The 16,405-nt window shown below is 42.2% G+C and overlaps 1 protein-coding gene across 3 annotated transcripts in view; it reads left to right on the forward strand.

Annotated features, from left to right (window-relative positions):
* Nucleotides 1-16,405, forward strand: part of POU6F2 (POU class 6 homeobox 2) — a 446,425-nt gene that overhangs the window by 89,478 nt on the left and 340,542 nt on the right. The window lies entirely within an intron of this gene.

The following is a 16,405-nucleotide window of genomic DNA, read 5'->3' on the forward strand; positions in this document are numbered from 1 at the left end:
GCAATGCAATGTACCTGGCACACCACATGCTTGAAAACCAGATTTCCCATGCTCAAATGCTTGCATCCTCTTACATCAACCTTGCTACTCTTCCATTGTTGATATACTTGCAGTTTAAATTGAGATGCATGTATTTCAAGTTCTGTACTTGCACAGCCCAAGGCATTCATCATTGCTCAGGCCACCATCCAGTGGCCAGTTTTGGAGCCTGTTCACTTACTTACTTTTTTATACCTGGCCTTTCTCACCAAAGCAGCTTCACATGTTGCACATTAGAAGTGTACATTATCATTTTTGAAATAGATACATATGCAGGGTTGGATCCCACCAGCTTTTCTGTTGATAAAAAGGGAAGGAGGGGCCCTCTTTGACCACCAGTAGGGTTTCCAATCTGGAAATCTGCTGGCATTAGAATTGACTTCCAGATTATGGAGGTCAGTTCCCCTGGAGAAAATGGCAGCTTTGGAGGGTGGTCTCTATGGCCAAGGGTACCATTCCCCAAATCCGAGTGGGGAATCCCCTGGTTTTCAGGGCTTCTATCTACCACTGGCCAGCTGGCCGGAGGGGGAACCCCACCCCCATATGCTGATGTCACCTAGAAGTTATATTTTCATGTCTGTCAGGAGCACTCCCTCCCTGACCTAGCATAATCGGGTGGTGTCTCCACCTTTGTTGTGCTCCCACCTGTTGCCATCGCTGGGACAGATCTTTTCCTATCCCTGGAGATTGTTCAAGGTCTCATATGGGCCAAGAGAGGCTGGCTGCACCTCCTTATTTAAATCCAGATGCTGGTATCGGCTGACTGTTCTGACTCTGGCTGGTGTATCTGTCAGGTCGCTCTGCCCTTCTTTGCAGCAGGGTGGTGTTGACTTGCTTTGGGCCCATCTTGTCCTGATGGAGGCTCTCCCCTCTCTCCTCCAGTCTGCTCGGATGGGAAGACTAACTACCATGACTCCACCTGCTGCTCGATCCTTCTGGGGCCAGGGCCTCTATCTGCCCAGCCAGCCCCCAGGATTTCCCTCACTGCCTGGCTTGGTAGGAAGAAGGGAGGTATGTTCACTACGGCTGCCTCCCTGTTGGGGTCCTGAGGGGCTGGTTACTCTCAGAGGTTGGAGGGTGATGAGTCCCCCAAGGTCCCTGATGTGATGATATCATTTCCAGGTGATGTCAGCATGCCAGGGATGTCCCCGCCCACTCCTGGAATGCCCCCCCCCCAAAAAAAAATCCCTCTGCAGGCAAGATGAAGAGACCTGGCATCCCTACTATGAGCTTATACTGTGCTGAGGTCCCTCCCCTCCCCAAACCCCACCCTTCCCTGGCTGCATCCCCCAAATCCCCAGAAGTTTCCAAACCAGGAGCTGGCAACCCTACCACTGAAAATGAAGAAGAAGAAGAGGAGGAGATTGTATTTATACCCCTCCCTTCACTACCCAAAGGAGTCTCAGAGCAGCTTACAATCTCCTTTCCCTTCCCCCCACCCCCACAACAGACATCCTGTGAGGTAGGTGGAACTGAGAGAGCTCTAATAGAAACTGCTCTTGAGAGGAACAGCTCTGTGAGAACTTGTGACTGGCTCAAAGTCACATCAGTAAGTGTATGTGGAGGAGTGGGGAATGAAACCTGTTTCTCCCAGATAAGAGTCCACACACTTAACCACTACGCCAAACTGACTGGGACCTACATGTACAAAACCCATGTGGGATGGAGAATTGAGCAAGGCTGATAAAACCGAGTAGATCCAATCTATCTATCCCACAGTGTGTACCCTAGGAAGTTTCTATTTACATATCTCCTTAAAACATTTTTATCCTGCTTTTCCTCAGAAATTGCACCAAGGTAGTTTACACAGTAAACCACCATGTATTAAAATTAAGCATGCCTCATCTACAAGCCATATGCCAAGCACAGTTAAATGCCATGACAAACAATACATCCTTACACTTATGCCTAAATAATGGAAGAAAGGATATTTTCTTCACCTTTCTGATAGCTCATTCCACACTGTGGGCACAATCACAAAAAAGGTGGAAGTGAAACAGGCAATCTTAGATGAGGGAAATGTATGGAGCAGCTGACTACAGGAGGGCTGCTGTGGCAGGAGTTTCTATGGGGAGAGAGGGCCCTTATCTGATATGTATGTCCCAGCCCAGGCTGTGAAGGGCTTTAAAGGTAAGAACCATCATCTTAAATTGATGTCAGAATTTTTTTTTTGTGGCTGCTTAAACTATTCATCTGCTTTAAAAAAAATTCTGACATCATTTAAAATGATGGTTCTTGCCTTTAAAGTCCTTCATAGCCTGGGCTGGGACATACATATCATATAAGGCAGCTCTGCTCACGACCTGAATTCAATCCCTGGCGGAAGCTGGGTTTTGAGGTAGCTGGCTTGAGGTTGACTCAGCCTTCCATCCTTCTGAGGTCGGTAAAATGAATACCAGCTTGCTGGGGGGGGGGGGAGTGTAGATGACTGGGGAAGGCAATGACAGACCACCCCATAAAAAGTCTGCCGTGAAAACGTTGTGAAAGCAACATCACCCCAGAGTCGGAAATGTCTGGTGTTTGCACAGGGGACCTTTCCTCCTTTTCCCTTAAATTATTCACACTGGTTTGTTACTGGTAATAAAATGGGCCACCACATTTTATACCAATTGAAATGTCTAAATTGTCTTTAAGGACAGAGCCATATGAAGTGCATCAAAATAATTCAGCTATGAGATTACAAAAACATGGATCTGCATGGCCAGGTTGATTTATCTCTAGCAAAGGGCTAGGCTTCTGGTTGAAAAACTGGATGCAACTAGCAATGGGCTGTTAGTCATGAACAATGTGTGCATGCACATCTGCTGCTTCAGATGTGAGTGTATGTGTCAAGCATCGATATTTCTCAATAATCAGTCTTTTGTCGTTAAATCAAAAGTTGCTTTATTGTAGAAACTCTGAAGCTTTACCAAGGACAGAATTCTTGGAAGTAATGACGTATACATGATTACACAGTTACTATATAGGATTGCTTCAAACGATAGTATACAGATGCAGTTTGAGTCACGGGTTCAAAGGTTAGTACATACTATCTATTTTATTACTAAGGAATTTAGGCTATTAAAAACATCTCCCTTTCTCACACTTCTTCCAGACCTGATAAGAGCTGTCTGTGTGAATGTGGAGGAGAGGCACCTCACAGCCAGGCTGTGGCATAAACATCCTTGGGCTAGATGGATTTAATGCTTGCCCAAACGTTGTAAGAGGGAGGGGGGCGGTAGATACTAGGGGCCTGCTTTCTGTCTAAGAAACCATCATTGCACTTAGAAATATGTATGCTTGACAGTATGCACAATATACTTTCTTAGGCTCCAATCCGGCACAAAGATTTTATTATTCTATTTTCCAAGTATCGTATTACCCATCTCACTCAAGAGATATAATAGTATGTATGGCTGAACATGGCACCAGGTCCAGTTACATAACCAGCCATCAGTGGCTTTTTCTGATTTGAAAATATTACAGTTGAGGATCAAATATATCTATCTATCTAGATATACGTGCATAAGGGAGTACATCCAGAGAAGATACAATCTATGCATGAGAATGTATTTTATATGAAATCATATTCTAAAATTTAAAAGATGTCTCATACAAGTATTGATTAATACTGCACCTCCTTTATTTCTGGGAGATGATCAATGGAATAAAAGATGTAGACAGAAAATATTAAATCATCAGTTGTCTTAAAGTAAAAATGTTTGCCAGAACCAACAGTCATATGAATAGAGGGATTCTAATACGCACATAGAACATTCACATCAGAATGGGATACCATCCAGTTTAGTAGGAGAAACATGTGGAGATCTACTGCTCCCATTGAACTGAATATGACCTCCGTGCACTGCCCTGAATGAATGAACTTTTCTTAAATCAAAGGAATGGATTTGATAAATTCAGCGAAGTCAAGATTGCAACTAATTGTGCTTGAAACTAACCATCTTCCAGTAGTTAAATTATAAATCATCTTGTTGCCGCTTCAAAGATGGGTTTGTTTACTTGGTATATAAAATCTCAAGATGCATGGCTATGCATTACATACAGCATAAAAATTAAGGTTGGGCTTAAGACTGTTTTTCACAATTCTTTTCAAGTAATGTAAGTGAACCAGACTTATACACTTCCAGGACAATCTAGTTCACATTCTAGGACCATTACATTCACAACAGTCCAGAATGACATATGTGCATATGGGCTGTGGCTCAGAGGCAGAGCATCTGCTTAGCATGCAGAAGGTCCCAGGTTCAATCCCCTGCAGTTAAAAGATCCAGGAGTTCAGGTGATAATAATAATAATAATAAAATTTTATTTATATCCCGCCCTCCCTCGCCGAAGCAGGCTCAGGGCGGCTAACAACATCCTTAAGCAAACAATACAGTAGATAAAAACATTAGATTAACATTATTTAAAAACCAGTCAATATTTAATGAAAAACATTACTAAATCTGACAGTAGCATTTTTGTTTTTGACACTATCCCTGTCAGTTAACATAGTGACAAGGTCCCTGAACCGAACCATTTTGGCGTTTTCCTTTGTTACAAACTATAATTCAGCAGTCCATGAACGCCCGCTTGAAGAGGGTGGTCTTGCAAGCCCTGCGGAACTGATCAAGGCTCCGCAGGGCCCGCACCTCCTCTGGGAGCTGATTCCAAAGGTATGGGGCTGCGGTGGAAAAGGCCCGTGCGCGGGTATTCTGAAGTTTAACTTCTTTTGGCCCAGGGATGGTCAGTTTGTTTTTTCCTACTGGGGCTCGTACGGGGAGAGACGGTCCCTCAGGTAGGTCGGTCCTCGGCCATATAGGGCTTTAAAGGTAATGACCAGCACTTTGTACTGGACCCGGTATACAATCGGCAGCCAGTGCAGTCCGCGTAGTCCCGGCCGTATATGCTCCCACCTTGGGAGACCTAGCAATAGCCTGGCCGCCGCATTCTGCACTAGCTGCAACCTCCGGGTCCGGCACAAAGGCAGCCCCATGTAGAGGGCGTTACAGTAGTCCAGTCTTGAGGTGACCGTCGCATGGATCACTGTTGCTAGGTCCCGACGCTCTAGGAAAGGGGCCAACTGCCTCGCCCTCCTCAGATGGAAGAATGCTGACTTGGCAGTGGCTGTTATCTGGGCCTCCATTGATGGTGAAGGCTCCAGTAAAACACCCAAGCTCTTTACCTGTTGCGCCGCTATCAGCGGCGCACCGTCGAAGGCCGGGAGAGATTTTTCCTTCCCCAGAGCGCCACGACCCACACAGAGAACCTCTGTCTTCGCCGGGTTCAGCTTCAGCCCACTCAGCCTAAGCCATGTTGCAACAGCCTGTAAAGCCTGGTCCAGATTCCCTGGGACGGAGGTGGGCCGGCCATCCATTAGCAGATAGAGCTGGGTGTCATCTGCATATTGATGGCAACCCAGCCCAAACCTCCGGGCAATCTGGGCAAGGGGGCGCATATAGATGTTAAATAACATCGGGGAGGGAACTGCTCCCTGAGGCACCCCACAATCTAGTGTGCGCCTCTGGGACCGTTCACCCCCAATCGCTACCCTTTGTCCCCGACCCATGAGGAAGGAGGAAAGCCATTGTAAGGCCAACCCCCTAACCCCTATGTGATGTGAAAGACCTCAGCCTGTGACCTTGGACAGCTGCTGCCAGTCTGAGGAGACAATACTGATGTTGATGGATCAGTAGTCTGGTTCACTGTAAGGCAACTTCATGTGTTCAAGCTAGATATAAAAGAAATTGTCTTTGCAAATTTGGCTGCAGTAGGAATGAACACACCAAAAACGATGGATTGAGAATGGGGTTGTATATTAAAAAATGTAAAGCCTTTGAGTTGAGTTCTTTAATACTGGAAGTAGAAATTGAGTCATATTAGGAAATGATGTTTCCATTCTTTGCCATTGGGAAAGTACTTTGGATGTAACTTCATCCCTTTGCCAGTTTGGATGAAATTGTCAAGGAAAATGCCTCTGGAGCAAGAGAGTTGTTCTGAATTTTTGGCAGATAGGAGAAAGCTACTTCCATTCTATAGGTAATTAAAACTGTTGACTTGAGGAGCAGGTGCAGGCAAGCATGAATTGAATGCATTTTTTTCCCTTAGATAGATAGACAGGCAGGCAGACAGGCAGCTGCCTATGCCATTGGGAAACAAAGCTGGGAGTTTGGTCCCTGACTCTGCAACCTTGCCTCCCTGCCATTTAATTATTTATATTGAAATATACATATAATATTTTTTATCATATAATTGGAGCTTATTCCAGTGCATACGAAAGAAACATTGCCGTGACTGGTTAGCACATGCATTGGCCCAGATAATGGAAATGCTCATGCAGTGATGACCAGTGGTTATAGAATCTGAAAGTTCTCTCAAAGCCCCAGATGGGAGACGGTGCAATGAATGGCAGAGGTGGAAATACAAAGCATAAAAATACCAATCAGGATTATTGTGTTTGTTGAAAAGTCTTGTGGATGGACAGTATAAATGACTGCTGATACTGAATCACACCATCCCTTCATTGTTCAAGTCCCTCCCACCTCTGGCTGCATCACCAGAATAATTGTCAGGTGCGAAAGCTTCCACATGCTCCAAAGTGTCAGAAGCAGCTCTTTTTAAATGTGGGAAATTTACATCACTCCCAATGAGATCACCATGAGTATAGTTCTGATTGCCCATCCCTTGGCTGCTCCCATAGTTGTTGAAACAACTGCATCCATGCATGTTTAGGTCAGGAAAGGTCATTGGTGATAATGGTAGTCATAGGTTCAGGAAGGAAGAGCCAGATACTCTTCCCTCTGTCTCTTTATCCCAGATGCTCAGTACGATCATCAGACATCTGACTCAGCTTATGTGTACAGCTTTTCAGGTACTGCAAGCATCTGGTTGAAACCAACTGATTTACTTTAAGTCCTGCTGATTTCGGTGGAATTTGCTTGCTTAAAATTGAATTCTTAGACAGCATGCTTACCTGGGATTAAGTACTATTGAATTCAGTGGGATGTACTTCTAAGGTCTGACACCTGTTTAGAATTGCTTTATTAGACTTTCATCTTTTCTAACTCCATAGCCAACAGATTCCTATGAACATTCTTGAGTAAAGAAACCATGTGCTAATGGAAACAGTGGTAAAAATGGCATGATTTATTAAACACTACTTGCAGTATTCTAACAAATGATGCAGATGAAGTAATATTCCCTTATCAGGGCCAGTGCAACATCAGCCGCCCTGAGCCTGCTTCAGTGGGAAGGGCGAGGTATAAATTAAATATTATTATTATTATTATTATGTATCTGTGTTTTTACACGCATGCTGAGAGGGGTATCAGGATAGCAAGCTAATAACACTTAATGATGGAGAAGATTCATTTATAGTGCAAGGAAGGTTTGGTGCAAGAGCCTGTTTGGAGTAGTGGTTAAGTGTGTGGACTCCTATATGGGAGAACCAGGTTTGATTCCCCACTCCTCCACTTGCAGCTGCTGGAATGGCCTTGGGTCAGCCATAGCTCTGGCAGAGGTTGTCCTTGAAAGGGAGCTGCTGTGAGAGTCCTCTCAGCCCCACCCACCTCACAGGGTGTCTGTTGTGGGGGAGGAAGGTGAAGGAGATTGTGAGCTGCTCTGAGACTCTTGAGTGGAGGGCAGGATATAAATCCAATACCTTCTTGCTGTTCCTGTCATGAGACTGTATAGTCATATGACTTCCCATCACATGCTTGCAAGTCAGTGGATCCCATGCTGTCAGGTGTAGGTTAAAGGTGAGTCTTGGGTCTAGACCACCTCCCTCTTGAGCCTTGCTCTGGTGTCTGCCTTCTTCACTCATGTAGCATCTACATTAGGAAGGCTACCTGTCTTGGGAAACCTCTGTCTCCAGAGAGGTAGAAAGCATATGCAGTATGCCTGTAATTTTACATCAGTCTTCTACAGTATGTACCTGAAATGCAATAACTTCAAAGTCAGTTCCCAAATTATGTGGATTGTTTGAGACATTATAAGCTTTGGCAGGACATTAGAAAACTCAAAGCAATCCCGCGATGGCAGTCTCTTCGTGTTACTGATGGAATCAGGGAGTCTGCTCTAGGGTTCATTTGTAGGCCGTCACCACACCGTGGCAAGTGAGGGACAGCAGGGCCCAGGTTGATGCCAGGCAGAACTGGCACACAAGCTGCTAGGCATGTCACACGTGAAAACCTGGTTGCTTTTGCAAATCAGTTAGAATAGATTCACATCTGCAGTACACAGACACCAGAGAGTCATGCTATGCTCCCAGCCTGGGCTTAGTTGCTACTCAGTTCAGCCATGGCATCTAGCTACTGTAGTGAAACATCCACAGGGCCCGACCTGAAAAGTGGATGTTGAATATTCACCTGGTACCATCTGAGAAAACAATTATGTTCCATTAGCTAAATATTTGACACCTGGTGATCTTTAACGTCAGAAGAAGAAGAAGAAGAAGAAGAAGAAGAAGAAGAAGTGCAGGTTTATACCCTGCCCTTCTCTCTGACTCAGAGCTGCTTACAATCTCCTTTATCTTCTTCCCCCACAACAGACACCCTGTGAGGTGGGTGGGGCTGAGAGGACTCTCACAGCAGCTGCCCTTTCAAGGACAACTCTTGTGAGAGCTATGGCTAACTCAAGGCCATTTCAGCAGCTGCAAGTGGAGGAGTGAGGAATCAAACCCAGTTCTCCCAGATAAGAGTCCACTCACTTAGCCACTACACCAAACTGGCATCCTTTGATAATTTACATAGAGTCGTATTTCATATTTGACAGTTTCTGATAGTTCCTATGAATTGGTATTTCATATTTGACTATAGTATAGTAGCATGGTAGACAATACACATTGGCATTTAATATTTACTATGAAACTATGTTTAGTGTTTGAGTGCTTGTGGCTTATAACTTTTTATTTGATCACAACCCAAACCAAAACAATGAACAGATGCCAGACAGTCAAAAAGTTTGAATTTGTATGCAAATTTTTTCACTGAAATATACATTTGGATTTCAAGTTTGAAAAGTTGCTTTTGAAATCTGAATGACAATATTTCAGATGTTGAAGATGTAGAATATTGGCAAATATCTGTTAAGGTCTAACATGCTATTATAGCTTATGATAAATTTGTATTGGCATCAGTTGATCTTTAACAAACAAGTATTTACTGAAGACACATTTTTGAAAAACATGTGATGGAGGCCACAATCCTATGAATGCTTAGCAGGACTTATTTCTGAATAGACATTCATAAGATTGTGCACAAGTGAACCAAAATCCTTCTGATTTTCTTTTAAGTACACACAATTCCCATGCTTCATACTAGAAGTTAATCTAGAATCTGGGAAAAGTGTTTCTAATGGCATTTCCACCTTAATCTTCAGAAATGTTCTGGTTCCGTGGGCGTTTCTCTCCAATATTCGGTGGAAGGGCTTTCCAATCAGTTTCAGAAGAAAATCTTCAATATATAGTTAAATGCAGGAGCAACTCCCTGGAAATCCCAGCCTGTCAGTCGTGGGACACCATCGAGCTGCTTTTGATTACTTCTTATTGTACAAGTAAAAGCCAGGATCTCTCTTTAGGATTATTGCCCTTTTAAGTAAAGGAGTTCAGGAAACACACGTACCATTTGTCGTCCTTACAGCTGATCCTACTCTGGTGAGCTAAGATGAGTTCGTAAGAGAAATGAATTGGATGCCTGAGGAATATGAAACTGATAGAGTCATCCATTAAAAAGGCGAGAGAAAGAAGAAGTTAGTTGGAATTTACATAGCTTTTTCTGCATGTGCTTGAGTGAACACTCAGATTATTGCACAGGACTGACGGTATAATAAGACTGACAAGTGTTCAAACGTTTCGGGCTTGTGGCATTCTCAACGGATTAGTAACAATAATTGTGTGGCTTGACGGGAGGATTTATATTGTGTTTGAAAGTCTTTTGAGCAAACACGAGAGGGTGAAGAAAGCTTTAGAGACCTGGTAAGTCTCGGCACTTGGGGGAAATGTAAACCTGAAGCGGCGATACAGTTTATGAAGCTGTTTCCCTTTTTGCACTTGCCATACGTCTTGCTTCTTAATCAATTAAGAACAGGCACAGCCACTCTAGTCTGAATTGATCTATGCATTTTATACCGCTGCCAGCGGACAATATTTATAAAGGGAAAGAAAAGGAAATCATTACATTCCGTGCAAGCCAAATTAAACTTGATCTTTGAGTACATGTCAAGTACTGTCCTCAGTTTATGGCTTTTTTTTGTAGTAAAGACAAACCCTAATATCTTTATTAGAAAAGTCCTGCTGGATCAGACGAAGGGCACCGCTAGTCCAGCAAAAGCCAGCCAGATTCTTTGATTTTCATGTAGTGTGGTCAGGGTTTTCTTTGTAGCAGGAACTCCTTTGTACATAAGGCTGCACCCCCCTGATGTAGCCAATTCTCCTGGAGCTTACATTAGGCCCTGTACTAAGAGCCCTGTAAGCTCTTGGAGGATTGGCTACTTCAGGGGTGCGTGGCCTAATATGCAAAGGAGTTCCTCCTACAAAAAAAGCCCTGATATTGGTCATGAAAAGTTTGGCATGATGGGAAATCAGCCAAAGGCTCACCACCAAGGTTCCAGCTCTGTTTGTGTCATGGCTTGGTTAATTTGTCTACCGCCTGAAATGGAGTGATTTTAATTGTTTTATTATTGTTATTGCTTTAACTGTTTATATTTGTTGTTAATTGTCTATTGTCCTATTGTTACTTTTTTTTTTACTTTTTAAATTAAATAAGAATTTAGTTTATTCTGAAAGAAATACACAACTGAGGTAAATATTAACACTGAACAAAGGAGTTGTGGGATATTAGTTTTTAAACAGTACAGTCCCAGGGAAGTGCTCATTCAGGCAGGTTTCTAACATAACACCATACTGTACTGCAACTAATATGTGCTACATCTTCAGAACCCCACTGGCCTACTCAGCATAAGCTCAGCATAAGTTCCTCAGACAGGGCAACTTAATGAAAGAACTAGTATCTTCACTTCTAACTCAAAACCTGACTAAACCTCCTCCATCTGACTAACTTGACTAAAAACTAATTTTTTTTCCATTTTCAAAAAACTTTATTGATTGACTCAAATCCATACAAAATTATAAAAGAGAAAGCATCTAAATGCAAATCATACTCATTCACAAAATACACATTTCAACTAATAGGCAAATCACTATGTAATAACAAAAAATATATTGCAGTTAGTTCAGTATTATTAAAATTTATAGGTTAACATAAGGCTTCAAACAAGCCTAATAACTAAAAATACAGCATTTTTCGTAGATTTTGTTCTTAGGAATAACCTCTTCCATCTTAAGATAATTTACAATAGGAAACCAGGTGGCCATAAATCTATCTTCTTGATTTTCTGATATAAAATTTGAAACATTAACTGAAATTTTTTGTAACACAAAATATTCCCAAAGTTTATTCTGCTAGTTCGGTATTTTCGGTTTTGATTTGTCTTTCCAGTGAAAAGCTATAACATTTCGTGCTGCTGACAAAAGAATGTGTACTGTCTCCGTTTTTTGCTTATTGTGCATTGGATCAGATCAGTTCCCTAACAAAAATATCTCTGAATAGAATGGAATGACCATTTGTGTGATTTTTTTTAATTTCTTGAGCAATTTGTAACCAAAACTGCCTAATAAACCAGCAAGACCACTAGCTATGTTCATAGCTTCCTTGTACTCCACATTGCTTTACGTATAATGCTGTAATTTCTGGTCTCATATGATGTAAAATTATCGGTGGTATATACCATCTCATCATTTTTATTGTCTGGTATTTTGTACTATACACCCAGCTCTATCTACTAATGGATGGCCGACCTGACTGCGTCCCAGAAAACCTGGACCTAGCATTACAGGCCGTGGCAGGCTGGCTCAGGCTGAGTGGGCTGAAGTTGAATCCAACGAAGACAGAGGTCCTTTGCTTGGGTTGCGGTGCCCCGGGAGGGGTAATCCCCTTGCCGGTTCTTGACGGTGTGCCGCTGAAAGCGGCCCATAGGGTCAAGAGCTTGGGGGTTCTTCTGGAGCCTTCATTATCAATGGAGGCACAGATAGCAACCACTGCCAAGTCCGCGTTTTTTCATCTTCGGCGGGCAAAGCAGTTGGCCCCCTTCCTGGAGCGCCGGGACCTAGCAACGGTGATCCATGCTACGGTCACCTCGAGATTGGATTACTGCAATGCCCTCTACATGGGGCTGCCCTTGTGCCGAACTCGGTGGCTGCAGCTGGTGCAGAACGCGGCAGCTAAGCTGTTATTGGGACTCCCAAAATGGGAGCACATACAGCCGGGGCTGCACGGACTGCACTGGCTGCCGGTGGTGTACCGAGTCTGTTACAAGGTGCTGGTTATCACCTTTAAAGCCCTATATGGCCGAGGACCTGCATACTTGAGGGACTGTCTCTCCCCATATGAGCCCCAGAGAGCGCTGAGGTCAGCCGGGAAGAACCGGCTGAATATCCCTGGGCCAAGGGAGGCCAGATTGAAGACCACCCGGGATTGGGCCTTCTCCATTGCAGCTCCACTGCTATGGAATCAACTCCCGGAGGAGGTACGGGCCCTGCGATGCTTAGATCAATTCCGCAGGGCCTGTAAGACCTACCTCTTCAAAATAGCCTTCACCTAATACCGAGCCAAGAAAGTGCCGCTGGATGTTTTTTAGCCACTAAATTTATTAAAGATCTAAGTTATAGCACCAAAATTAATTTTAATACAATTTGTAAACTGATTTATGATGATTTTATATTTATAAGTGTAATTACTCTGTATGATTTTATTGTATTATATTCGTATGTTGTGAGCCGCCCTGAGCCTGCCCTTGCGGGGAGGGCGGGATACAAATAAAAAGTGTTATTATTATTATTATTGTGAGGCATAACTTGGGGAAGCCCAAATTTTATCCCAGTCTTGATCCAAAAGTCTATTTTGACACTCCAAGTTCCATTTTGTTTGGTATGTTAGAGGTTTGCTACTATCCAAAGCTTTGATAATCTTACATATTTTCGAGAGTGTTCCAGTTAAGTTGTCTTTCATTTTGATTAACAAAATCTCAAAATCAGTTTGGGGTCTTTGTAAGCCTCTTTAAGTAAATTAGATTCAAAAAGATGCTTAATCTGTAAATAGGAGTACCATCTTATGTTTATACCATATTTGTTTTCTAAATGATTTTTGTCAGCAAATTTTCCTTTATGTAAAAAGTCTGCCAAATTACATATTCCTGCCTGTGGCCATGATCCAGAAATTGAGTTTTGGTCCTTGCCTGGGGGGAACCATGTTTGGTCAATATAAGAGGATGCTAGAGAAACCTCCAAAGTCAATTTCTTTTTGTATTTTAACCAGCTACTAAATAATACAGAAAAATGTATGTTTTGTTACCACTGCTGCTTTTTAATTAAATATGTATTCCAAAGTAAGTTATTAATTGCGTATGGGATCAGGTTTGAATGCATAATTTGAACCCATTGTAGTTGTGGGAATACTGTAGCTCAAGTGAGTGATGTTATATTAGCAGCATCAAGGTATTTTTGTAATTCTGGTATATCTAAGCCACCTCGTTTTGTAGATCTGTATAAGGTGTTCCTGTTGATTTTTTGCTTCTTATATACCCATAAAAAGGCGTTTAATTCTTGCTGCCATTTCCTGATACCTGAGCTAGGGATTTTAATCGGTATTGTACAAAATAAATATAAAAATTTGGGTAGAATAAAGCTTTTAATTATGGCTATACGATCCAAATTGTTCTAAGCCTTTTAAGCAACAAGTGACTGGTGAGTGATCTGACCAAATCCTAAAGCCAATCTGTGATTGCAATAAATTATTTAATAAATTTTGAGATAGTAAAATAAAGTCAATCCTTGAGTATGAGTTAAACCTTGGCGACTAAAATGTATAGTTCTTAGTAATTGGGTGAGTCCATCTCCAAGCATCATGTAGTCCATGACGTATAATTTGTTCCAGATCTGTGTTTAAGGTTTTTTTGGGATTAAATTTTTTGTGCAAATATGATCTGTCCAAATATTTATTAACAACATAATTAAAGTCCCCTCCTAGGATTGTATCTCCTCCCTTTAACGAGTCCAATTTCTCTAGCATCTCAGAAATAAACAAAAGCTGATTGTCATTTGGGGCATATATCGACCCAATTGTGATGCTTTGGCCTTCCAATTTACCTTTAACAAAAATATAACGGCCAGCCTCATCATGCAGGCTATTAATGAATTCAAATCTAATGTGTTTTGCAAGTAATATGGCAGCACTGCGAGATTTAGAGGTTCCTGCTGTGCCTCTGATGAAAGCCTATCATATTGGATCGGCTAGGAACCCAAATAGAACTGCACCAAGGGATATTATGGTGACTTTTCAAGATGCTACCAACAGAAATGACACTTTTAAAATTGCAAGGACAAATGGCTTCTTACAGTATCGAGACCTTAAAGTGGCAGTGTACCCTGATGTACCATCTAAAGCCCTAGCAATTAGAAGGGTTTTAAAACCAATCACATCCAAGCTGAGAGAAGTAAATATAAAGTATAAATGGGCCTGGCAAGGCTATCTGACTGTATCATCTCAAGGCATCTCAATGAAGAGACTGGAATGCAACTCCTTCGGACTCTAGTGGAGCACAACTCAGTCACATGCCTCTTACCTTTATTGGGGCAAATGCGGGCTTTAAAATGTGTGAAGTGGAGCACTTCGTTCCCTCCTCCAGTGGGCTGTGTGCATGAACATCGGCAAGGTTGGAGCATTGTGCTTAGTGGGCAGCTGCTGGAAGTCATCTTGCTCCGAACCTCTAAACATCTGGAACTTTTATTCATTTAATATATATCTTTCCTGTCATTGTGGTTCAAGGCAGGTTACAAATAAAAATTTAAAACAGGAGGGCTCGGGTACAGAGAGAGAAAGAACTAGCAGCATATTTCAAGATGCTTTTGATGGAAGTCAAAAGATACCTGTGGTCTCTGCCTTGTTGAAAGCCCTAGCAAGTTTTCTCAGACTGGCATCCCCCCTTCATGTCCATGGGGACCCTGTTCTACAGAATGGGAGCTGCAAGAGAATAAGTATGGGCTGTGCTTAATACCAGTTAATACTAGGCAATCTACTCAAAGCAGGGGAACAACTAGCAGAACCTTGTAAGCTGTTGGAGGATTGGCTACATTGAGGTGCAAAGGAGTTCCTGCTACAAAAAAAGGCCTGTCAAGGGCAGCCATACATTCGAAGAATCTAAGCATGTATCAGTGTAGCCCGATCAGCTGAGTCTCAGACCCTTGTCAGTTTAATGACATCAGGCTTAATCTCACAGAATGACTGCTCCAAGTGGGCAGCCTTGTTGGTCTGAAGCAACAGAATAAAGCAGTAGACAAAACGCACCTTTACGACCAACTAAGTTTTATTCAGAATGTAAGCTTTTGTATACTCTAAGCAGACTTCATCAGACAAAATTGGAATGGCAAGCCATCTTTAAATATAGAGAAAGTGGGCAGTGAGTTGGTATGTAGAGTCATGGGAATGTTTTTATCAGATTAAAAGAATCGCAAATTGGGGTCTGTGTGTGTTTGTTAGTATTGTTGACTGGGCTGTAACAATAGTGGAGGATGATAAAAAGCAGACATGTCATAGGTGTGAAGTGCCATAAATCTGGGTGTCATTCTGGCTTCATTAATTGTGGGTTTAAATGGAGGGCATTAGTATCTCAAGAGGTTATAACATCTCTATAGTTTGCCATTAGAAAAAAAAGAATACATTAAAATATAGTGGAAGATGGGTTAGTATATGTAATAAGATAAGCAGCCAATATCCCTATTTGAGTATGTCAATACAAAAAACCAAAATATTCTGATGCACTGTTCCAAAAGAGAAATACATTCTAGTTTGCCATTAGAAAAAACGGGTACATTAAAATATAGTGGGAGATGGGTTAGTATATGTAATGAGATAAAAAGCCCATATCCCTTATCTGAGTGTATCAATACAAAAAACAACAACATTGTTCTGATACACTGTTCTAAAAGGGAAATAAATTGGAATACTGTGGATGTATAGCTATACTCAGTGAGAGTTGGTTTAGCATATGTAATGAGATAAAAACCCAATATCCCTGTTTAGTCCTGGGGAGGTGTTTGTCCCAAGTTTCATAATAATTTGTAATTCAGCAGTTTCTCCAGTCTGTTCTTGAAGTTCCTTTGCAGTAAAACAGCTACTTTGAGGTCACTCATTGAATGCTCAGGAAGGTTAAAGTGCTCTCCGACTGGTTTCTCAGTTCTGTAATTCCTGATGTCAGATTTGTGTCCATTTATCCTTTGGCGTAGGTACTGCTAGCACTGCAATAAGGAAAGAGGGACCTTTCCTCAGATGGCACA

This window comes from Heteronotia binoei, chromosome 10 (genome assembly GCF_032191835.1).
Source record: "Heteronotia binoei isolate CCM8104 ecotype False Entrance Well chromosome 10, APGP_CSIRO_Hbin_v1, whole genome shotgun sequence".
NCBI classification, from domain to species: Eukaryota; Metazoa; Chordata; class Lepidosauria; order Squamata; family Gekkonidae; genus Heteronotia; species Heteronotia binoei.